The sequence below is a fragment of the Rhincodon typus genome, chromosome 19 (assembly GCF_021869965.1).
Source record: "Rhincodon typus isolate 14 chromosome 19, sRhiTyp1.1, whole genome shotgun sequence".
NCBI classification, from domain to species: Eukaryota; Metazoa; Chordata; class Chondrichthyes; order Orectolobiformes; family Rhincodontidae; genus Rhincodon; species Rhincodon typus.
This window is the reverse complement of record NC_063350.1, coordinates 14,826,677-14,852,883: the sequence shown is the minus strand read 5'-3', so window position 1 is coordinate 14,852,883 and position 26,207 is coordinate 14,826,677. Positions and strand designations below refer to the sequence as shown.

The 26,207-nt window shown below is 41.0% G+C and overlaps 1 protein-coding gene and 1 long non-coding RNA gene across 2 annotated transcripts in view; both read left to right on the top strand.

Annotated features, from left to right (window-relative positions):
- Window positions 1–26,207, top strand: part of LOC109927927 (protein kinase C-binding protein 1-like) — a 222,528-nt gene that overhangs the window by 170,941 nt on the left and 25,380 nt on the right. The gene's annotated exons all lie outside the window — the stretch shown is intronic.
- On the top strand, window positions 28–10,624 carry LOC125485442. The gene is made up of 3 exons (XR_007264168.1): window positions 28–198; window positions 4,719–5,009; window positions 9,423–10,624. It is a non-coding gene; the product is annotated as an uncharacterized LOC125485442 (long non-coding RNA).

Here is a 26,207-nt window from a genome sequence, read left to right as displayed (position 1 = left end):
TCCATCCATCTGGCTGACGTAGCACAACCAATCAGACGTGAGGATAGTGTCAAGCGAAGGGTTTGGGTTGAGTCAAACTCTCGGCGTGAGCGCATGTGCAAATGGCTTCCCAGCAGATGCCAGTTAAAGTGTCAACTGTCAAACAAGGAAAGGTGTTGCTTATGAGTCTCTCAGTGCTGTGCCTATCTTATCGAGGAGGTATTTCTGGCATATATCATACAATCAATGTGAAACCATTTTGTTATGGCATTAAGTTTTCTATTGATGGCCATCTTTCCTATTGTGTTCAATTTGACACTCCCTTTTCAAACAAAATTAATTTTTAAAAAATTTATATTTCACTCAAAATTAAATCCACACAGTTTTGTGACTTTAAGCAACTTGCATTAAACACAGACTGTTTAAACTATGCCCCCTTGACATCTGTGCCAACAGCAACAGTATTGCAAAATGATTATGCAAGATGAAATTGTGAAGTTTTGGTTTCCTGCAGATGCAGTTGTGTCCAAGGAAGTAACTGTTTTATTACTGTTGAGGCATGTAACCTCCTGGTTTGTAAGAAATGATTTCTACTTGTGATACCAAATATATCTGGAACAATGTGACCTGATGTGAAAATTTGGCTTTCTTATTGTTAATAAATGCCGCATTGAACACTTTAGATAACGTACTTAAAAGGGAAATGGCCTGATCGGAAAGTGGAGGTTAATGATTTAATCAGAGGACTACTAGTTTCTTTTAAACAAACATAAACATTCAAGTTGTAAACTCTTCTTTTGTATTATCCAGTCAGGTTTGTGCCAAATGAAATATGCACTGGCATGATTTTGAGAAAGAAAGATTATATGGCTGTGTCTGTCTGCTTTAAAATGTTGGGCTTGCTGTCTGAGTTTCATTTTAAAATGTCTTTCAAAATGAGCAAAACAAAAAAGTCAGCAATCATTTGTTTTTGGTGTTTTGCATATTTAAAGGCACCAAACAAGTGAGTGTTGCTATGTAGGTAGCCAATGAGTTTAAAGTTACTGGATGTGTAAACATACCACAACTCAGAATAGTTTGACCTGGGAATGTGCCAGTGACATCTCCTTTTGCAGACTTCCAGTCTTGGCTGAGCTGTCAAAGTGATAAGTGGCGTGTTCCTAATAGGGAGGAAAAATTGATCAAGTTACAATAACCTGTAGCTTAGTATGGCATCACTGTAGTCCTGGGAATTGTTGAAAGCAGACGTGTCAAAACATTTTGTCTTTGCTTCTGCGTCGCATAACTCAGGGCCTTGCTGAGTGACGTATAACATTCAAATCATTACTATTGTTAATTTGTATATGTGCAATATTAGTTCTAAGTGTGCAATTTACTAATTAATCACTGAGGTTGCAGCCCCACTAAAAACAGTTTCCTGCAAACTCAAAGCCATGAAATTCTATCAGCTTACCAGAAATAGAAGTGCAACTACAACAGAGCTTCTGAGACTTTGAAGCTAGTTTAATATGGGCCATAAGCTCTGCATTGGAGACTTCACCTTATATCTCTTGGCCTCCCTCCCGCAGGTTTTCAGGGCAGTTTGAAATATAAAATTATTCAGGGGTCAGGAAGACTTTCCCGAATTTCCTGGTGACCAGGCCCAGCGCTGGCCATACGAAAGTTAAGGGAGAAAGATCTCAACTGTATTTGAAATTTGCATCTTTTGCATGATGGATGCCAACCAAGATTGTCCTCAATTAAAACCATTTATTGACAGATTACATATAGCTGAATTAATGATTGTACCGTGAAATTCAATTTTCATGATAACTGCTATCAATAATTATTTTGTTGCATCGATCAATCCCATATCTACAATTTTGTGTAGTTCCTTTCATTTGCATTCCACCATGATATTTTGTTCTTTGGTCATTCTTTCAAACAAAGCATTCTTTACGTAGTACTGTCTATTGCTTTATTGTTGAAGATACTATTATTAAGGCATCACATTTAATACATTTGCAATGGATGTTATTTGGAGTAGTTGGTGACCAACCTGCCTATGGAAAGGAGCTAACAAGGTGTAGAGCCGGATGAACACAGCAGGCCAGGCAGCCTTCCTGCTCCTATGATGCTGCTTGGCCTGCTGTGTTCATTCAGCTCTACACCTTGTTATCTCAGATTTTCCAGCATCTGCAGTTCCTACTATCTCTATGGAAAGGAGCTTCCTAGTTTAGATCTCCAGTTTCTGGAAAAATTTGTGTTGTAAATCTAGTGTGAAATTTATTGCCATCTTGAAAGATGTGCAGAAGAACCAGTGATACCATATATACAAAGATCCCAGAGGCAACTGGTGATACCTGCCTACACATGCCAAAACACCAGACTGACAGCAATCTAAACATTCCAAGCCTTATCCTTTTTGCCTTCAATGATTAACATAATTGGGAATTTTTTTAAATTGAATCTTTGCAGAGACAAATCTACAACTTCCCCTTTTCCTGGCGTGAATAGGTGTATGTGTTTGAAGGAGCGTTTGGCAACTGTAAACAGCTAGTGAAGTACTATCCTATGAAAAGATCAGAGAATCCCTATGTTGGCTGAAAGCTGAAGAGAGTGTGATCACAAAGCCATGGATACGCTCAAGACTTCTTTCAGGAAAGAAGCACATGCCCAAACTACAGAGCTTCTATGGCTGAGAAGTATTTCAACTAGGTGGCTCAGTGGTTACTGGGAGACAAGGGCTGTTCTCTACAACTCCATTACACAACCCTGCTGACTGAGGCTGGGGCCAAATATAATGATTCCTTTTGGTTGCCCTCCTACTCAGTGCACAGTCAAGGGCACGTCCTGGCTGGTAGTGCTTGACTGGGTGCATAGTTTGGATTAAAGATGATGCTGGCATTGGGGATCTTGGAAAGTTCTTAGTATAGTAAGTACTTTAGCCTATAGTAAAAGGGAAGATACAATGAATGGAGAGCCATAGGAGTGTGGAGCCTGGGTAATGAGGTGGGCTTTGGATCAAAGCATGAGAATTCTTGCTGAGAATTGTGGAGAAAAACCCTCAATGAAACTTGCCAAAATTGACACTTAGCTGATTTCTGATAAAATTCAACATATTAAAAAGTAAGCAAGTGTTGAAGAAATCTAACTACCTGAGGGTTACTATTAAACTAAAAACCCAGCTATTTGTAGTCACACTGCATTACCAACTCTCAAAGACAGAACAGGATCAGTTTCTTTGGGAAGTAAAATAATTGTAGCAGCTATTTGGTAAGGTAACAAAAGGAAATGAAGACTGCCAAGCCTCATATTCCAGCATTAGTGACCTTCTGGCAGAATTTCAAATGAACACTAAATGATAAGAATGTGAATGAACATAAATGGTGGGCCGAGAGAAAAAGAGAAGCTGAGAAAGAAAAACTTGGAAAAATCTCCACAAGTTCTGTCAAGAGACAGCCATTGTTCTGAAGGAATTGACAGAAGAGAATCTTGTTTAATTTTGTGGAGGACTACCCTGAAAAATCAAACCCTCATTAATAAAAGAAAGAAATCAGGTAAAATATGATCTATGACCATTTTTAGGAAGGAATTAGAAATAATGTGGAAGAAGATGTATAATCCAAGTATGTTCTGTACTGTGCTTTGTTTGATAAGTTGTGTCAATGTTCATTGTAGACCAGGTCTTACTATGCCTGGTGGCACATCTAATTCTGGAGCACGGGTCTTCAGCATGAGAATCATGATATTTTCCAGGCCCCATAGCTTTTGCTGTGGCCAGTGGATTTGTCTATTCTTGATGTCATGTGGCAGGTGGGGGGAACAAATTAGCTACAAATTGATATTTGTGTTGACACTGATCTCAAGAGGCAGGCTGAGTACAATTTACCATCTGAACTTCAAGTTGATGTAAACAGAAAGTTTGAGATCTTCTAACTTAAATTCAGAATTGCTAGCCGACTAAACACTGGATGCTCTGTTTCTTCTTACCAGTCTACAAACCTTAATTTTCACCTTTGTTCTCAAGTCCCACTCTAGCTATCCCACTCGAGCTTTGATGCTACGCATCACTTATCTGAAGTTCTGCTTCTGTACTCATTTTTTGAATTCTAATGCAGTGTCTCTGCTCATCAGCCCGTTGTTCGATCATGAGTCCTAATGCACTGCCTTTTCGTATCCATCTACCTGAATCTGAGTTTTTGTAGCTTTCTTCTCCCACCATAGTGTGAAAGAAGTTCACAACAACTGTTAAATCGAATGAACTGCGGATGCTGGAAATCAGAAACAAAATCAGAAATTGCTGAAAAAGTTCAGCAGGCCCAGCAGCATCTGTGCAGAGCAGTCCCTGGCACTGTAATGCAGCAGTGCTAGCCACTGCGGCACTGTGCCGTACTGCTATATGGCACATACATTGTACACTCAACAACGAAATTTCACTGACAGTTTCTAGAAAGAGATCAGAGGACTTAATATGTTATTGTCAGTTATATTCATTAAGTACAGATCATTAAAAGTTATCATTATGGCCATATTCCACAGGATTCACAAATATTAATACAGCTGCTCATCAGTAATCAAGCCAATTAATCCACAATGCCATTAAATCTATTACAGATTCACATCAAGAAAATAAATGTGTTCTAATCATTCCTTAATCTGTGTGATGGATTTTGCCTCCCTCTTTAATTCTAACGATATTTTTACTTCTCTCGGCAGAATCATACATTATAAACATCTCATTTTTTTCTTATTTTTAGAAAACAGAGGATGCTCACCCTAGGGTTTCCAAGTGAAAAACTATAGACATCTCCAGAACATCTTGCAATGCATTTCTGCTATAAGTCAGAAAAAGTTGCTGAAATACAAAACATCTATTACACAACTCAACTCCACAGTACTATATCTGACATCACCTCTGCATCTGTGACAAGCCAGAGTGCCCATGATTCAAGTGCAGGTCTCTGAGTGTGGAACATATTATACCACAAGAATATTTTACTTTTACAAGACAAGAAAAGGACAGGATTCTCGAGTCTTCTTTATTCCTGGTTAGAAATTTATAATTGTTTCAAAGTTATATTTTATAACCTATTATGAATGAATTATTAAATCAATCATGTTAAATTCCAGACTTTTCCAAGACAAATCTTTTAATTGGTTCTTTTTCTGTATTAGGAGGAATAACAGCAACAACTGCCTTTTTTGAGAAAGCATGTTGCATTTTAAGAAATTATGTTTTAAAAGTTGTGGGAAAAGTAAATTAACATGTTCTAGAAACTGGAAAATGGGAACACGTGCCATGAGGTCACAACATTTAACGTATAATGGAGACACATTTTCCTATAATGTATTTCTTTGAATGTGACAGTAAATTAAATCACCAAACCCATACAACCAGTTTTCTAATTTTTAATACGACCTAATCTTATTTCACTAACTTATCAAGCTGGTAGTTCCTAGATCAGAAAATTTAATTGAAAATTTGGAGTTGAATAAGAGTCTTAAATTGCTCTAGCCATGAGCATTGAGAGCCATTTATTGGCTGTTGTTCTTACAGCATTTCCAAGGAAAATAACTTACCAGCTACTACTCAATAAACTTTTAGCTTGATCAATAATATTAAATAAAAAGAAGTAATCAAATTGAACTACAATAAATAACTTTCTGAATTTTCTTATTAAATCAGCCTCACTCTGAAGATCTTTCTACAATGGCAGGAGTCAAAAAACATTGCGGGAAATTAACTTGTTAAATAGTTTTGGAAAGATTTTTAATAACTGTGGTATGATTAAAAATAGCAGAATATAGAAAATATTTCAAAAAAATGCACTGTTACAGTGGTCATGATACAATAGGTAAAAACCAAACCCACGTCAAGTGCTTTTCACAAGGTGGAAACATTACTCAGAAACTGACCAAGGGGCATTGGTCACACACCTCCCTCATGGTTGCACAGCAGCCCTTGCAAGAAGCATTGAAATGGTTTAGCTGCCTGTCTGCTCTCTGCTGTCGTAACACCAATTCAATAACCAACCAAACAGAGCAATGGCCTCATGTTGTGCCCATGCCCCAGGCCAAGGGGTCTTGCAATCAGGGTGACTGTGAAGAAGGTGGAGGAAGGATCACCAGTCAATCTGACCTTTTTCATGAAGAGAGCCCTCTTAGATTCCAGCGGGTCCCGAGCAGCAGATATTTTCTGTCTGCTGGATTTCCCCAGCCAGTGCTACTTCGACATGACCTCCAGGAGCAAGAAGCAATGTGAGCATATCCTGAAGGTACTTGAGGAGAAAGCAGGTGAAGTCCCCTCTCCGTCCTGTCTGCGGCACAACTATTTGTTCGCCATGCACAGAGGAGCTATGTTGTTACAATCCGTATGTACGACCCCTATGTGCCAGCAGCAGGTATGTACAGCTTGAAGGGAGCAGCACAAATGTAGTGGCCCCCTTTGGAGTCTGGACCAGCATGCGGCAGGTCAACATGACCCTGAAGATGGATGCTTGTGGGAACATCCTCCACCCGCAACCACCCCGCTGCCGCAAGTTTCATGATTGAAGGGAGTCAAAGCTACCTGTCGTACCTGAGGCAGCCTAGAGACTGCCAAAACTGTGGAGGTCAGGGCACATGGCAACAGACTGCAAAATGACCCTCTGCAGGAACAGGAGGGCCACCTGACCAAGGACTACAAGAAGACCAAGAGCTGCAACCTATGTGGGGAAGCAGACCACCTATAGAAGGCTTGCCCAAGATGGGGAGGGGCCACATACACTCAGATGGTCGGAAGTGGCAACATGTGCCGTAGACCCACAAAGGGCAGTAAGGTGCCACCCTCCAGCAAGAAAACTCAAATAAGGGACACCTAGCAAGAGGGACAAGCAGGCGCAGAGAAAAGGGTAGCCACCACGGAGGCATAGCAACCAACCCAAACTCCACCTGAGGAGATGGAGTCAATGGAGGAGGAGGAAACAAAGGAGGCAGGGGAATGGATACCAGTGAGAAACAACCACAAAAACACATCAAACCTCCTTAGTTCCATAGCAAAATGGAAAGAGGCAACTGCATGGTGGGCACGAGGATGTAGGGAGTTCCCCAGCATCGTACGTGAATGGACTTTGGGTCTACAGGTAATTCTATAAACTCTCAAAGTGGGTTTTAAAATTCCCAGTATTATCATGCGTGGCATTGAGTCTAATACGTAATATGTTTCCATGCTGGCTTACTGGGCCAACGTCAAAGCGGACTTCCTGTTACTGCAGAAGTGTGGGATGCTGCATCTCAGCAGCTACAGGAAATGCTCAAGGTTATGGGCTGATGGGTCATCTATATGGTCGGGAGGGGAAACAATAGCTGATTCTCTAGCCTGGGTATTCTGCCTGAAGAAAGCAACTTCACCATCTCTGAGGTTAAGGAGATGGTGGGTGGGCACCTCCTCGCAGCAGACATTATGTACAAAAATACTGCCCAAGTCTAACTAATGTGTATGCCTTGGTGATAAAGAGCAAGCAGCTAGTCTTCCTGCCGCAGCTCCCACTGCCGCTGGCGACGTCCAGGCCAGACACTGCAACTGCATCATTGATACGGATGGACGATCTGGAGAGACTGACAGCAAACCAAGCACCACCTCCGTATTCCTGATGGAAACAGTTACAGTCACCAGGCTGCACGAAGTTTTCACAATCCCTGCAGACAGAGCTCACTGTCGATACACCTGGTCACACCCAGATGGGTCTAGCCGCCCAAGGATAGATTTCCTGTTTGTGTCCTGCACATTCTCGGTCAGATCCACCGATGTCTAGCCAGTATTCTTCTCTGACCACTGCCTCCTGCTGGTCGACTTTCAACAGGACAACCAACTGGCTGGCAACAGAATGTGGAAGTTAAATGTGAAAACACTGAAGAGCTCAAAAAGGATTACACAGGTTGGAGAACCATGAAGCCCCTCTTTGAGTCTCAAGTGGACTGGTGGGAGACAGTCAAGGGGAATTTCAAGGAGTTCTTCATTCTCACAGGCAAGGGAGAGGGATGGGGAAAACTGTTCAAACTCCAGAAAAGCATGCAGAACCAACTCCTGCTGCAGACAATGAGGATTGATGTCACAGAGGATCTCCAGCAGGTGAAGAGCCACTCTTTGCCTCAAACGTCTCCAAGATAACCTTCTGGTCCAGAGTCTGCACCATGGAGCAGGATGAGATATGTTCATGTTATTTCTTCCAGAAGATGCCCAGGGAAACCACTGTGATCAGCAATCTGAAGGAAGAAGATGGCTAGGTAGCGTCATCACAGGATGACATCCTGAGAATCAGCAAAATCTTTTATGCCAGACTGTATGACACGAAGCCCTCAGACAGCACAGTCTCCCAGTCATTCCTATCCTTTATCATGGAGGCCCTAGACAACAGCACATGGGAGAGGCTGGATCGGCCGTTTTCTCTGGATGAGCTGACCAAGGCCTTCGAGTCATTTGAAAAGAATAAAATACCTGGAAGCAACGGCTTACCAGCCAAGTTTTATTTGGTTCTGTGGGACATAATTGGCCAGGACCTGTTGGAGGTGTACAACAGTATGCTTCTATCAGGTAGCATGTACAATCCATAAAGATCCATACTCTCATCTACGAGCGGAAGGGGAAGAGGGAAGAAATTGGAAATTAGTAACTAATTTCACTGCTGAATGTAGGTTACAAAATCCCATCTAAGGCTATAGAATCATAGAATCCCTACAGTGTGGAAACAGGCCATTTAGCCCATTGAGTCCACACTGCACCTCCAAAAAGCACCCCAGACAGACTCAAGCCCATACCCAGTGCCTGTAACCCTGTATTTCCCATGGTTAACCCACATAGCCAACCATGTCAGGTCTGCTGTGGGATCAGTGATTCATCCAGACCAAACTTGTGCTGTACCGATCTCTGAAAGCCTTACACTCCTCAGGAATAAGATCGCCTAGGTGCAGGACAAGGTGTTGGATGCCTGCCTCATCAGCCTGCACCAGGAAAAGGCCTTTGACAGGATATCACACACCCATATGTGGGATGTGCTGTCCAAAATGGGCTTTGGGGAGGGAATCTGCAACTGAATCTGACTGCTGTACACCAACATTGTTAGTGCAATCTCAATTAATGGATGGGAATCAGAAAGCTTCCCGATCAGATCTGGAGTCAAGCAGGGCTGCCCACTCTCTCCTGCCTTGTTTGTGTGTCGTATAACGGCTTTTGCCAAGTCTATCAAGAAGGATGTGAGCCTGAGATGGGTGACTATTCCAGGCAATGGAGGCCTGCAAGTCAAATCCTCCCTGTACATGGGTAATGTCACCATTTTCTGCTCAGATCCACTATCAGTGCACAGACTCATGAGTGTCTGTGACCAGTTCCAACTGGCCTCAGGAACCAAGGTAAATCAAGACAAGAGAGAGATCATGTTCTTTGGGAACTGGGCCAACTGATCCTTTATCCTTTTCATTGTCAGGACAGATTACTTGAAGGTGCTGAGAATATGGTTCGGAGGGGCCAGAGCGTGTGCAAAATCTTGGGAGGAGCGCATTGCCAAGGTGAGGCAGGAACTGGTCTTCTGGGAGCACCACTCCCTCTCCATTGAGGGTAAAATCCTGGTCATCAGACGTGAGGCACTCTGTCTGTTGTATGTGGTGCAGGTTTGGCTCCTTCCCAGAAGATGAGCCATTGCACTCACCTGAGCCACCTTTCACATCATCTGAAGATATAAGATGGACCATGTCCATAGAGACACCATGTACAAAGCTCTGGATTGGGGGTAAGAACATACCCAACGCCGCCCTCACCCTGATGGCCACCTTTGTATGTGGCTGCATCAAGCTGTGTGTAGACCCTCAATACGCAAACAAAGTGTCACTTCCTACTGAGGTTCTACCTGTCTCTGGTGTTGCAAAGAGTCGGTCTGGCCTCATTGCCACGGAACACTCCAAGTAGCTGGACTATTCTGTATTACCTGTTCTTTGTGGAGAAATTTGCAAAGAAAAGCACCAATGACCACACGTCCATCAGGAAGTGATCAGTACATAGCTTCCTCAAGACCCTGCAGGAACAGGAGAGGGCGGATCCTGTTGAGTTGTTTTCTGAGTAGACTGTCAAAGTCATTTGGCAGAATGCCTCATCACCAGAACTTCTAACGAGCACCAAGACATCGTTTAGCTGCTAGTGAAAAGGGCTGTACCTATGAGATCCTTCTTTATGCCTGGACTGTCTGCACCACTGCACATTGCCCTTGAAGTAGCTGCGGGGGACTGTAGAGACTGACACATCTGCTGGAATGTGCCTTTGCAAAGGAAGTCTGAAGAAAGATGCAGTGGTTTTTGTCAGTGTTCATCCAGAGCAGCTGTGTGACGCAGGACTCTGTGCTCTTCAGTCTATTCTCTGTGATGCATACCAAGACAAACATCGATTGTACCTGGAGGATCATCAACTTGGTGAAAGGTGCCCTTTGGTCTGCCCAATCATGTTGGACTTCCAGAGCAAGGTGTTGACTTTGACTGAATGTTGCAGACTAGCACATTCCAAGGTCCAGGACTAGGTGATAAGGGACACAATAAAGCTTGGAGCAGCTGCCGCCAAAGCACAGTGGAGAAAGACCGCTGTTTCAGGTCTTTCTGCTGAAGTTAAATGGGGGTCCGTTCAGTTTTTGGACCCTCCCAATGCCTCAAATATATCTAAATATAATCATATACAAGTAAGAAATGCCTTTGCTTTGTTTGCTAGATAGAGTCAAACTCCAATGTTTGTTTGTTTCTTCATATACTACTGTACAAAGCCAAACTGCTTTAGGGACTAAGTATGTATATAAAAGATAGTTTTATAAGGTATATTTTTGAAATTAAAAGTCTGCCCTCTGCTGTCCTTCAACTATATTACAATAGGAGTATTCTAACAAGAAGTTAATTGGAAATGATTTGCAATATTTTCTTGCTTGCTGAAAGGTACAAGTTTATATTGTTAAATCTTAATTCCACTGACGGAAATCCCAGAATAATCTTAAATGCAAACAAACCAATAACAGATTTGAATTGATCAGACAGTGGCCATTTGGTTACCAGCTTCTGAATCTCATCAACAATTTGTGTGGTTTAACAAATAAAATTATTTTAAGTATTGACTGTTATCATGCCTAATTTTCAATAATTTATTCCTTCTTTCTATCCCTTGATTTAATTCATGTTTAGCCTCTTAATAATTCACATATTTCATTATAGCAATGATGGAATTTTGGCAGTAGTTCCAGAAAAATTTAGTTCATCATCATAAAGTTTAGGAATGGCTGGGAATCCATATGGAAATAGTCACAAACTGAATTCTGCAGGAATTGATGCTAGAGCCTTCTTTCTTTGTGATACGATCTGAATCATCATTGTGGATGAAGGCATTGGAGGTACCACCAGCAAGTTTGCAGATGCTATGAATATCTGCACTGGTGTCAGAGATTTTGAGGAGAAACAAATAAAATTTGACAAAGGGAGAAGACTGTGTACAGTGGACAGTGGACATATTATTTTAAAATAGGGACATACCTGCCAGGATAAAACTCAGTTATATTTCAAGAGATATTTCCGAGAGGATTATTTACCCCTTAGTAGTAGATCACCAGCTGATGTAGTGGATTTTAAATTTACTACAAGCATTCAAAAGGTTGTTGGACAAGTTCCTAAAGATGTATATTAACTTTGCATAGAAAAGCTCAGTGGGATGTTTGGTAACATTTTAATAGGAACATGGGTTCAAGAGTAGGCTGTTGAGCCTATTGAGCCTGCCCACCATTCAATACAATCCTGGCCAATCAAAGACTTCAATGCCTTTGACCCACCCCATCAGCATAACCCTATATACCATCAGTAATCAGAAATCTATCACTCTTAAACATACTCAAAGACTGAGTTTCCACAGCCCTCTGTCATAGAGAATTCCAAAGGTTCACAATCCTCCAAGTGAAAAACATTCTCCTCATCCTGGGCCTAAGTGGCATCTCCCTTATTTTTAAAATATGCCCCCGGTTCTAGATTCCCCAACCAGGGGAAACATCTCGTGCAACTACCCTGTTTATCCCTTTAAGAATTTTATAAGTTTCAATGAGATCACCTCTTAATCTTCAAAATTCCAGAGAATACAAGCCCAATTTACCTAACATCGCTTCATTGGACCGTCCCGCCAACCCAGGTGAACATTTGTTGCACTCTGTCTATGGCAATTATATTTTTCCTAAGAGGAGGAGACCAAAGCTACGCACAGGACACCAATTGCAATCTAACCAAGCTCCTATAAAATTGAAGCAAGACTTCACTACTCCAGTAATCAAATCCTCTTTCCACAAAAGCTAACATTCCATTAGCTTTCCAAGTAGCTTTCTGCACTTGTATGTCAGCCGTTAGTGACTTGTCAACGAGGGTCACCTAGGTCACTTTGTACTTCCATACTTTCCAACCTCTTGTTAATCATTAATTGGCCCTTTCTCATTACACATCAATAGATTAGCAAGCATGATAGATTCCTGGTACTCGAAACCATCTGCCTGTTTTTTATGACTGCCAGTAGTCACCCATTACCTCTCTGCTTGTACGCTACGAATCTGTAGTGTGACCACCTTCCTATACGTGAAAACCACATGGTTATGTGCCTTGCGATGCACTACAGTGACTCCAGGCACTGCTTAAGTTCAGAAACTCAGTGCTCACATTTGTGTAATTGGTGACAATTGCTGCAGATAGATTTGTCTAGTACACATGGTATGTACATGACTTCGCACATACTACAGAATGTAAACTCCACTTGCCATCACATAACCTCGAAGTTATTTGTTACCAACAGAATAATGATAAACTTAATGTGAAAACATAATAAGCTATTTATCAGAAAAGGGGAGAAAAAAAGACTACAGACTTCAACACAAAGTCAAGATCCAACATTCACTTTAAAGATTAGAAATGCTGACCAATTGTTCTCACCAATCAACTGCTTTCCCTGCACCAGTGACATCATGCTACCATTGACCTCGGTACAGGTAGGCCTCCATTCTTCATTTTTCCCTCTTTCACATTGCTGGCTCTGAGACTTTATTTCTTAATTAAAACACCAATTTTCCCCTCTTTTCCCAAATGCCCACACCCTCACTAGATCTCCTTCACACTTGGACAAAGTCGCCCGTACTCTGATCACACAGCTTACTGTGGCCATATACTTTGAACAATCCCTTCTTATATCCTTGTTCTTGTATCCTTGTTCCTGCATCCTTATCTCATTGTTATCTTCCTGGTAAATCAAAGAATGTGAGTTCAATACTCATCATGGCAGTTTGAGAATTTATATTTAATTTTAAAAATCTGGAAAAATTGCTGGTATCAATAAAGGTGTCTTTTTCAGTTTGCTAACATCTTATTACGTGACTGGTTTTAAATTCTGATTGTTAATGCTCCTATGAAGTGTTTTGGGATGATTTAAAGTTGCCATAAGAATGCGAGTTGGTGTTGGACAGTTTGTTGGCTTCACAGAAACATGATGATGTCGCAAATATTGAAGGACTATTTCTTTTAAAAGCTACATTTAAAAAGAATGGACGTCAAGCTGGCTACCACAGACTATGGACATTTCAGTGAATTGGAATGTCTTATCTCTTAAGAGGACAAAACATACCTTGCAATGTGATTCGCTGAGCCAGAGGATAGAAAAGGCCCCTCAAAACCTTCATTGTGAGAATGCAGATATTCCTTTGCAAACAGGAGAGGTTTTGGTTGACTACACCACACATGGGAGAAGAATCCAGTCTGCTGATTGAATTACCATCGTATCTTATTTGAACTATGACTTGACACTTCACGTGAGACGCCTGATATAATCCCCATCCGTCACCACTCTCCTCCATCAGGCTGAACTTGTTCTCTCACTGAACAATTTCTCCTTTAATTCATCTCACTTCTGCCAAATCAAAGGAGTGGCTATGGGCACCTGCATGGGTCCCAGTTATGCCTGCCTCTTTATGGGGTATGTGGAATGATCCTTGTTCCAGTCTTACACGGGCCCCCTCCCACAACTATTTTCTCAGTATATCGACGACTGCTTCGGTACCCGCTTCATGTTCTGGCCAGGACCTTGAAAATTTCATTCATTTTGCCTCCAATTTCCACCCCTCTATAACTTGCACATTATCCATTTCCGACACTTACCTTCCTGTCCTTGATCTCTCTGTCTCCATTTTGGGCAATAAACTGTCCACTGCCATCCACTACAAAGCCACCGACTCCCATAGCTACCTTCACTGCAGCTCATCACACCCCACGTCCTGCAAGGACTCCATCCCATTCTGCCAGTGCCTTTGCCTACGTCACATCTGTTCAGATGATGCCAGCTTCCAAACCAGTGCTGCTGACATGGCTTGCTTATTCCATGAGTGTGGTTTCCCACCCACTGTAGTTGACAGGGCCCTCAATCGCATCCAACCTATCACCAGTGCTTCTGCCCTTGCCCTTTCTCATCACTCACAACATGATGGGTTCCCCTTGTCCTCACTTTTCACCCCACCAGCATCCGCATTCAAAGAATCATTCTCCGCCATTTCAGACAACTCTGACAGGACACCACCACTAAACACATCTTCCCCTCAGTCCCCCTGTCTGCATTTCGCAGGGATTGTTCCCTCCAGGACACCCTAGTCCATTCCACAACACACCACAACCAAAGATATAACAGAATTCAAACATTTTTTCTGCAGAGTTTCATCACAAATGAAGTATTGACAGAAAAGTCATCAGGCCACTGCAATCAGCTAAGCAACTAAGTATTTACCTGCAATATGTTAAGGGAGAGACAGAGAGCGAGAGAGAGAGAAAAACAACCTGTCCTGTAAATTACTGCAACTTTATGTTCACCTTATTGACTCAAAATAGATCATCTTCAAAAATCTGCACAGCTACCAAGAAATCTTTGTCTTCCACACCTTCACTCCAGTCAAAGCATCAACTCCACTAAGAAACATCAAGTCTGCCCTGAAATAGAGACTGAGTTTAATTCTGCTTTTCTAATTACTGTTTTATCTTCCCCTGTACAGTTGGTTCTGCTATAATGCATGTTATGGCAACGCAAATTGGCTATAACACGACTGATGAATAGGGGAACACTATTTCTAAAACACACACTTGTGTTGGCTATAACACGGTTCCACCAGTGCACGGAGGAGTATGAGTTGACATCCCATGATTGTTTCGCGGCTTTGTCCTGAGCATGCGCTGGCATCACATGATCATTTTACAGACTTTGCTATGAAGTGCTTTCTGTGACAGGTACAGTACTCCATGATTTTCATTTTTATTGCAAATTCTGCCATGTTACCCACAAAAATGTGTGGACGTCATTGGTTATAAAATTGTAGGTGGTGAACATAAAAGAAGGCCATACACTGAAAGAGAAGCTTGATGGTATAAAGCGTTTGAACATAATGAGAGAACAGGTGATACAATTTGTATAACAGGAATAAAGGAGTCTACCTTACGCACCATTAGAGACAATGCAGAAAAGACTAAAGCAAGCTGTATTGCTGGAACAAGTCTGATTGCTAGCAAATCTGTGAGGTCATGGACAAAGGAACTTGAGGAGATGGAGCAGCTTCTAAGTGTGTGGATAGAAGATGAAACAAAAAAGCGAAGTGGGACCACCTTTCTCGCCATAAAAGAAAAAGCCTTATCAATTTATGAAGATCTAACAATGCAAGCTGAAATTCCAGCAGATGTGCCTGCCTTTAGTGCCGGCACTGGCTGGTTTGCAGGTTTTAAGAACCCCTATGTTTTTCATAACATAGTCATGACGTAGAGCTGCTGGTGTTGGACAGGGGGTGGACAAAGTCAAAAGTCACATAACAGTAGGTTATAGTCCAACAGGTTTATTTGAAAATGCAAGCTTTCTGAGCTCAACTCCTGTCTCAGGTGTAGTGTGAGAGAGAGGGTATAAACACAGAATTTATAAGCAGAAAGGTAATAACCCTAAAATTGGCTGCTTCTTGTTGAATCTTTAATCAGTTAGGAAGGAGACTACTGATTAAAATGCAAACTCTAAATTCCTGTCAAGTTATTGTCCTAAGATAATTCAAGGTTTTATCAACGTAAACAAGAGGTGACATCTCAGGTCAGACAATGCATTTTAGGTGTGAAGTCTTACTTAGAATCTGTCTATGTTTTAAACTGAGGTTAGGTTTTTTTGAGCAAAACAGAATGTATTTGCAACTACACAAACATCTTGGATGAAATAATGTGTGTGTGTGTGCGTGTGTGAGAGTAAATCATATGGTGGGGTCACCTGTAGTGCGACATGAACCCAAGACCACGGCCGTCCTCATGGGTATGCAACCCTGTTATCGGCCTCTGCTCAGCGATTTTGTCCTGTTGTATATCGCGAAGGCCAACTTAGAGGGTGCCCACCTGAAGATCGGAGGCTGAATGTCCTTGACCCCTGAAGTTCTCCCCCACTGGAAGGAAACACTCCTGTCTGGTGATCGTTATGCAGTGTCCATTCATGCATTGTTGTAGCGTCTGCGTGGTCTCGCCAATATACCATGCCTCGGGGCAACCTTGCCTGCAGCATTTGAAATAGGCAACATTGGCCAAGTCAGATGAGTATCTGCCGTGCACATGGTCGGTGGTGTTCCCATGTGTGACGGTAGTATCCATGTCAATGATCTGACATGTCTTGCAGAGGTTGCCATGGCAGGATTGTGTGGTGTTGTGGTTGATGTCATCCTGAAGGGTGGGTAGTTTGTTGTGAACAATGGTCTGTTTAAGGCTTGGCAGTTGTTTGAAGGCAACAAGTGGGGGCATAGGGAAGATCGTGGTGAGGTACTCATTGCCGTTGATAATGTGTTGAAGGCTGCGAAGAACGTGGCATAGTTTCTGTGCTCTGGGGAAGTCCTGGATGACGAAGGGTACCCTATTGGTTGTACCTCATGTCTGTCTTCTGAGGAGGCCATTACGGTTTTTCATTGTGGCACGATGGAATTCGTAATCAATAAGTTGAGCATCGTATCCCGTTCTTATGAGGGCGCCCTTCAACATCTTCAGGTGTCCATCGTATTCCCCCTCATCTGAACAGATCCTGTGTATGCATAGGGGATGGCTTTTTAAAAATGTTTACGGTGGAAGCTAGAGAAGGCAGCATGGCGAAGTTATCCGTTAGCATACAGTAGAGTGAGGTATTGAGGTGTACATCCTTGATGGAGATGCGAGTGTCCAAGAATGAGACTGATTCTAAAGAGTAGTCCATGGTAAGTCTGATGGTGGGATGAAACTAGTTGGTATGACTATGTAGTTGTTTCAGTGATTCCTTGCCATGAGACAAAAGGAAGAAAAGTCGTCAATGTATTTGGTGTATAGCATTGGTTGGAGGTCCTGCGTAGCAAAGAAGTCTTGTACAAACTTGTGCATGAAAATTTTGGTATATTGGGGTGCAAGTTTGTCCCCATGGCTGTTCCGTGTGTCTGAAAGAAGAACCAGTTGTCAAAGGTGAAGATGCTGCGGTCGAGGATAAAGCAGATGAGTTGCAGGATGGCATCTGGAAATTGGCAGTTGTTGGTATTGAGTACTGAGGCTGTGCAGTGACGCCATCATCATAGGGGTGCTAGTGTAGAGTGCCGAAATGTCCATTGTTACGAGAAGTGTTTCTGGCTCGACTAGTCCGTGGGTGCTGAGTTTCTGTACGAAATCTGCAGTGTCGCGACAGAAGCTGGGTGTCTTTGTACAATGGGTTTCAAGATACCCTCGATACAGCCAGAGAGGTTCTCACACAGGGTTTTGATACGATGGGACGTCCAAGTGTTTTGGCTTTGTGTATAGTTGGAAGGCAGTAAAAGTCCCCTACGCGAGAAGTATATGGGATGAGACTGTGTAGGGTACTTTGAAGGACTGTTTCAAAAGTTTTGATCCGTCTGTTGAGTTCATGGGTGTGTTCTCTGATCGGATCGACAGGTAGTTGTCTGTAGTGTTCCTGGTTGTTCACTTGTCAGTACACTTCTTTGCAGTAGTCCATTCTATTCCATATGATGATGGCTCTTCCTTTGTCTGCTGGTTTGATGATGATGTTGTGATTGGTCTTGAGAGCCAGGATGGCCATGCATTGTGCTTGGGTGACATTTTGCACCATGGCACTCATCTGGATTATTTCATCCAAGATGTTTGCATAGCTCCGGGTACATTCTGTTTTCTTCAAAAAAAAACCTGACCCCAGTTTAAAACATAGACAGATTCTAAGCAAGACCTCACGCATAAAATGCATTGTCTAACCTGAGATGTCACCTCTTGTATACATTGATAAAACCTTGATTTATCTTGGGACAATGACTTGAAATGAATCTGGATTTTGCATTTTAATCCGTAGTCTCCATCCCAGCTGATCAAAGATTCAACAAGAGGCAGCAGTTTTAGAGTTGTTATCTTTCTGCTTATAAATTCTGTGCCTTATACCCTCTCTCACACACTACACCTGAGGAAGGAGCTGAGCTTTGAAAGCTTGTGTTTTCAAATAAACCTGTTGGACTACAACCTGGTTTCATGTGACTTTTGACCTTTTCATAACATAACGTGATGTGGCAAAGCTCCAGTGCAGTCAAGGAGCATGCGATGGCATTTTGTCCCAAAGTTAAAAATTAATTGATGACGAATGCTACAACTTAGATCAAATGTTCAATTTGGATGAGACAGGTTTATACCAGAAGCGAATGCCATCAAGAACCTACATTTCCATAAATGAAGTACACACTGCAGGCTTTAAAGTGGCAAAGGATCATATGACTGTGCTAATGCCAGTGGAGACTTAAAGCTTAAGCCTGTGATGGTGTACCACTCTGCCAATCCACGAACCTTGAAAGGTTACCTTAAGTCTACTCTAGGCATATACTTTAGGTCAAGCAAAAGAGGTTGGAGGATGGGGCCATTTTTTTCCAACCTTATTGTTGATGTTTTGGAAGATGTTTTATAAAGCATTGCAGGAAAAGAAATTTGGATTTCAAGATCCTCCTCATCCTGGATAATGCAACAAGCCATCCTCCCACGATTGGTAAGTTTTCTGAAAACATCAAAGTACTATTTCTAACCCCAAACACAACCTCTCTCCTTTAACCCATGGACCAAGGTGCAATATCAGCTTTTAAAGCTTATTATTTAAGGCGCTCATTTAAGAGGCTGATTGCAGCCATTGAGCAGGATAAGGACAGTTTTCTCCAACTTTGGAAGAGCTTTAACATCAAGAACACAATTGACACCATCGTGGAGGCCTGGGGTGATGTCAGTGAGGACTGTTTGCATGAAGTTTGATGGAAACTTCTCCCAGATTCTTTTCAAGATTTTAAAGGCTTTGATTGTCAGAGGAGCTCCCAAGAAACAAAGAACATTGTGTTGATCTTGCAAAGCAATTTGGATTTGAAGAAGTGGAAAGTGAGGATGTTGAAGAGCTGCTTGAGTCCCACATGTGAAGACATCTCTACAGCTGATCTACAACAACTTGTTGCTGAGGGGTAAGTGGAAGCTGGAGATGAAGAAGATGAAGTCTAGGATGCAGCATCACAAGAGCTTTCCACTCCTTTTTTATCTTCTAGCCTGAGGGAAATTGAGAAGCAGTTGCAGCTCTTAGAGGACAAAGATTACAATGCAGAAAGCAGCAGGGTAGCAGTTCATGGAATAAAATCTTATTTGGCACCCTGTCAACAATTTCTTCATGAAAGAAGAAAAAGGGCAAAGCAGCAAAAACCTCCTCCCCTATTAAGTCATCTTGACATTTTTTCAAGGTAAGATATTAAATTTACTTTTATTTTGTTATTAGATATGAATTAAACATTTATTCAAACCATGTTATCCTTTCTGTTAGGCTTTTGAGTGACATTTTTTGGTGATCTGCCCCAACCCCACTTTTCCCATAGGCCCCATTATTTCTACGGCGTGATTTTCTATAACGTGATGTTGTGCAGGAATGCAAATATCACGTTACAGCAGAACCAACTATGTAATTTTGTCTACATTTATCGTGTGGATATGTTGAGAGAGTGAGATGTCACATTCTTATTCACCTTCTTGGCAAGTGTGTGAGAAAATAAAATAACCATTTTAGACATACATAAGCTTGCTGCTGGTTTACTAAATTTGAATCAGAGGCTAAGGAAGTGCACACATCTACAAATAAATGTAGTGATCATTGGCAAATACAGGGAAACGTCTGAAATTTGCCCGTCACAGGGGTGATTATCAATCTTGCATGTCAACAGCACCGAAGTCAAAGTAGTGACAAACGAAATTCTTGAAATTCTTCCTGTATTTTTTTTGTTACAGTAACTAGTTTTAGTAAATGCAAACAATTTAATAGAGATATGCTCCTAAATCTTTAATTTGGTTTTGTGCCTTTTGTACAGAATAACAACATTAGCAAAAATTATAACAAAATTCAATACTTCTTGAAGAACCTGTGATATAAAGCGAACTTAGTTCCGTGATTTTGCACATACAAAAAGTAGTCTAGGACTAATACTGAACAGAAATAGGGATTTTATAACCAACTTCAGCATACTTCCCTCTCCCTAGGAAACAGGAAGTCAAAATTAGCGTTTGGGTATATTCAAGCTATTGTCTTCATTCCCCTGCAACTAGGTATAGCAAGATCTTGGGAAGAGAGCACTTTCTATACTATTGGGTAATAATACTTTGTCCACACAGACCAGGAGGAGAAAGGTTTAAAATAATTTCTATGTTATTTTCTGTCATGATAATGTCAGAGTAATTCTGATATATTCCAGAATGATTTCTGTCATTCTTGACAGATCCATTCCATGTTTTTTAAGGTAGGTACTTGTTCCTTTAGTGCAACTGACTTTCATTCTAACTATGGCTCAACATTGTGACACATTTTATACTCTAAGTCAGAATTCTTGTTTGTAGAAATGTTCCATCAAACGTACTATAAATGTTGCACATCCTTATCACTGGTGATTTTCTTTCTCCAGGTGCTGGCTATATAATACCTTTTGCATCAAGGGTGGATGCTCTATCACTGAACCACAGTTTGTTTTATATTTGGTAAAGGTGTCAGACTTTGTTGGAAATGAGTTGATATTTTGGCAGGAGTGAAGGTCTTAAAAAAGCAGAGATTTCTTGGGAGCTGCAAAGGTTTTGTTATTTATTTACTTGGAGGTGGATATTTCAGGTAAACATGAAGGTCAAGCAGATTAGAGGACAATATTTGTTGCTTTAAAGGTGTGTATTTCACACTGCAAATCGAAATTTCATACAGTAACACAAATCAGCACTGCTAACTTGATCAGAATATATTTGGCAACTCCTTATTACATTGGTAAAGTGAGCAGCAAATACGAAGATTAATCTTGGAATGGAAGAGATAGGTAATAGTACTGGGACTTATTATATTCATTTATTTTATACCGTGGAAATCGAAGAACAACACCCAGAAATTTTAGACATAACATTGCACTAAATAATACTGCAGAAAATCTTGTAAAAGATATACAAATGAAGTATGGATGCTGAAGATCTGAAACAAACAAAAACAGAAATTTCTGAAGAAACTCATCAGATGTGACTCATCTTGGAGAGGAAACAGAATTAACATTTTCAGTCCAGTGAATTTCTCCAGCAATTTCTGGTTTTGTTTCAGATCTTTAGAATCTGCAGTTCTTTTGTTTTGTCCTTGTTAAAGACACTTTTGACCAAAAAGGATGATTGTTGAAGAACCAGCCATCAACTTATTTAATCAGTACTTTGAAATGAAGCTTTGTTAAGCTTTGAAGAAGGGTCACTGGACTCAAAATAATAACTGTGCTTTCTCTGGACCTGCTGAGTTTCTCCAGCAATTTCTGTTTCTGTTTCCCCTTTGTACTCGCTATGCAATTCTATCATGTTTTCCAAAAGTTGTTATGTACTGTTAAACAATTCTCCTTGGCAATATGTGGGCATTGTCTTGGCCAGCAATTGTTATGTAAACAACAGCAAAATATTCTTCACATGCATTAAATGAGAATGGCATATCGGCCAAGAATCCCAATCACTGGTGGGTATGAGAACAGACTGGCTATGCCTTTCCTGATAGCCTTTCAATGGTCCAACACCTCAGGATGTGCTGTAATTTGTCAAAGGGAGGAAAGGTAGAAGACTCAGGACCCCACTCCTGCAATGACTGACCGATTAAGGTCCTATCAGCTTTTCTCACTCGTGTAAAGGACAAAAAGGCGATCTGTAATCTACAAATCACTGAACCCTGACAGTTTGGTGCATGCAGACTCATAGAATATAATCATAGAATCCCTACAGTGTGGAAAGAGGCCATTCGGCCCATCAAGTCTACACTGACCCTCCGAAGAGCATCCCACCCAGACCTAGCCCCCAACCCTATCCCTATAACCCCACTTTTACTGTGACTGGACTGTGGGAGGAAACCAGAGCACCTGGAGAAAACCCACACAAACACAGGGAGAACGTGCAAACTCCACACACACAGTCGCCCAATAGTGGGATTGAACCCAGTTCCCTGATGCTGTGAGGCAGCAGTGCTGACCACTGATCCACTGTGTTGCCCATAAACATGTCCCTTATGTGACAGTACTGTCCGCTTTAATGCGGAAAAATTTAGGATTTTTTGTTGATCATGAAAATGTTTAAACACTCAAGATTTTTTTTTAAAATTTGCATCAGGTTCAGCACCTTGTAGTTGGCCATTTGTCATTTCTCTACACAGGGAGGCTGCCATTCCTCCAAGATTATACCTTTCCACCTCTACAAACGCAGGCCCCAAGTTTAATCACCACACTAAGCAGCAACTCCCATCTCCTGACTGAGCTTTGCACAACGAATTGGTACTCGGCTAAATATTGACTGAATTTGGATATCTACACTTGAAAATAACATTGCATGAGCAGCACAAATGCAAAGTAGGGTTGCGACCCCAAAATACATGAGCAATGGATTTCCAAATTCGGATTTAAAATCAAGCCACCCACTATTCAAATGAAAATATAATTAAGCTGTCAGTTATTTTTTAATCCCTTTAAACATTTTCTCATTACTTCTATATTCAATAGTGCTGACATGTAAACAACTTGATCTTGAATCCTGTAAGCAAGGGAGTGGATTTTGCTGCACATGTTTGGATGCCATTATTATTCCAGGTATTGAGCTAAAGAAACCCAAATCACAGCCAAGACTGAGTGTTGGATAAAGAGTCTCATAGCTGGAGGTAATCAAAGGAGCGAGTGAGGTGGAAAAGATATATGCTCCTGACAACATGCAGTTGAGGGAGAGGAGGGGCAGAAGGTTCCTAGGGGAACTTGAAGCTTAGAAAGAAAGTACAGAAATGATACAAGGATTTCAAATAAATGATGGAGAATAGCTGATGAGTGTGGCATAGTGGTTTATATTAAAAGACGGAGAAAGATGAAGAAAGCAATGATGACTAAAGCTGCACAACCATTAGAAATTAATGGTGCCTTGCTTGCCACCTAATTTGCTATCTATCCCTTTCCATTGTTAATGTTATTCTTAAGGCAGCAAACAACAACATTACCATGCAACAAATCCACTTTATCATCATGTTTTTTCTATGTTACAGCAGCTATAAAATCTTGATTTAAATTTTTAATTTTATCCACTCTTAAAGTGGGCTATTACTCCAAATAATTTTTCCACATGGTAGCTATGTTGAACAAAATATCAATGTGGTGTATAGTAAGTGGAGTAACTAAATGTTGTAGGATTTATTTCTTTTATTTACATAAAAGAATAAAATCATGTGTGCATTGCTAGTGAGGCCAGCATTTGCTATTCATACTGGATTGCCATTGAGAAGGTGATGAGTAACCTTCTTGAACTCCTGCAATTCATGGAGTATTATTAGAAATGGAGTTACCATCACTGAATCCCCCAATATTGTAGATGGTGAATGAGGAAGAGAGTTACTTGGAGCAGAGTTCACAGCCTCTGATCTACTCTTGCAGCCACGGTATTTAAATGGCTGGTCCAATTCAGTTTCTGGTCAACATAACATCCAGGATGTTGTTAGTGAAGAAATCAGATATAATAATGCCATTGTATATCAAGGGGCTGATCACGACTTGACACCTATGGCATGAATGTTACTTGTCGTTTAGCATCTCAAGCCTGAATGTTGTCCAGGTCTTGCTGCATATGGAGTGTGGGCAACTTCAGCATCTGAAGAGTCTGAAATGGCACTGAATATTGTGCATTCATCAGTGAATATCTTCACGTATGATCTTGTAACAAAGAGAAGGTGATTGGTGAAACAGCTGAAGATTGTTGGGCCCAAGACATTACCTTGAGAAATTTTTGCAGTGACATTTTGGGGCTTAGATGAATGCCTTGCAGCAATCACAATCATCTTTCTTCGTGTTATGTATTACTCCAATCATTGGAAGACTTTCTCCCTTATTCCCAATGATTTCAGTTTTGCCAGAGATCCTTGACGCCACACTCAATCAATTTGATGTCAATAGCAGACACACTTTACTAGCCACTTGAGTTCAGCACTTCTGTCTATATTTGGGACAAGGACGTAATGAGTTCTGGAGCTGTGTGTTCCTGATAGAACTTGTACTGAGTATCAGTGAGCAGGTTAATGCTACGGATGTGCCTCTTGATAGTGACAATGTTTTCTATCATGTTAATGATTGAGAGTCCACTGATGGGGTGGAAATTGGCAGGAATGGATTTATCCTGCATTGTGTGGACAGGACCTAACTGGGCAATTCTCCCTATTGCTAGATAAATGTCAGCATTGTAGTTGTACTGGAACAGCTTGTCTAGGCACCCAGCTAGTTCTGAAGCACAAGTCTTCAGTACTACTGCTGGAGTGTTTTCAAGTTGTCTTTTCAATTGCTGTTGCCTTTGCCCTTTTCTTAATATTACATCATGTGATTTGAATTGGCTGAAAATTATGAAGTGTCTTAGGACGAAGGACAAAATTGAGATTTGTCAAGAGAAAGCTGAGGTGTGTCACCTATTATAATCTAGAGGTATCATTATCATTCCTCAAGATTTTCAATTTATTTGTCACTATGCACTTAAATTGTCATTGCAGGAATTTATCGTGAGTTGTTTTGAGGAAAAATCTGAGATGCAATTGCCCAAGAGGGCCATATAGAAACTGGCAGAATTTAATTCCTAGTAATTGAATCTTACAAAATTATATATATTACATATTTTAAAAATTACCTATTACATTTTTGACATGTTTAAGACATGATAGTCCAATAAAATCATTGGACATCTGCAGTGCTCCATAAATCAATCCTCAACTGTAAAACTTGGTGGAGTTCATTGTGAAAGTAATTTGTGCAGATTGATTTGAATAAAAGTACATAGTACTACAATTTCATGCTGAGATTGATGACTCAACCATGTGAGAGATTATGGAGTCAAAGTCACATCCCAATTTACACTGGTGTTCTGATACACTATCCAATATTCTGATCAGTGGTTTCTCCTTACAAAACTTCAGAAGCTGTGGAGTCACTAATCTCGATATTGTAGTCAATACAGAGATGAGGAGAAATTACTTCTCTAAAGGGTCATGAATCTATGGAATTCACTACGCCGTTGTCCAATGGATGCTGTGACTTTGTGTAATTTGACAGATTTTTAATTAGTAAAGGGTAGAAGGGTTGTGGAGAAAGTAGAGTTGAGGCTGAGATGAGACGAGCCATGCTTGTTTCAAAATGCAGAACAAGCTCAGGGAGCTGAATTGCCTACTCCTGATCCTGGTTCTTATGTTCTTGATAGAAATTTGCGACATTTCTTTCTCACTCTACAAAATGAAGATGTGAATGCTAAGGGAATGGAACTCTTCCCACATCACAGCTATGAAACACTTTTATCAGATAAAGCAGTGTAAGATACCAAACAAAATTCCTTATGTTGTCTTGACAAAATGCCACAGCTCCAGCCGTAGAGGAAAATCTCTTACTGTATCAATGTAACATTATTTCTATCTCCTACACCAATCATTCTTTGGCTTCATTGAGGAAAACTGCCAAATATTGCATTTCCAATTAGGAACAGTTTTAAGATTGAATTGAGAGTTTCCAAAATCATTTCATGCATCTCCCTTACAAGTTTACAGACAGAGGTGACTTTGAGATGTCAGGTTAGTCTAGATTTGATACAGATTCCATGTGGAAAAAGCTAGTGTCTAAACCACTGCACCACTCTATTTGCCAAACCCTCCCACTGGCCGTTTTTCTGCACTT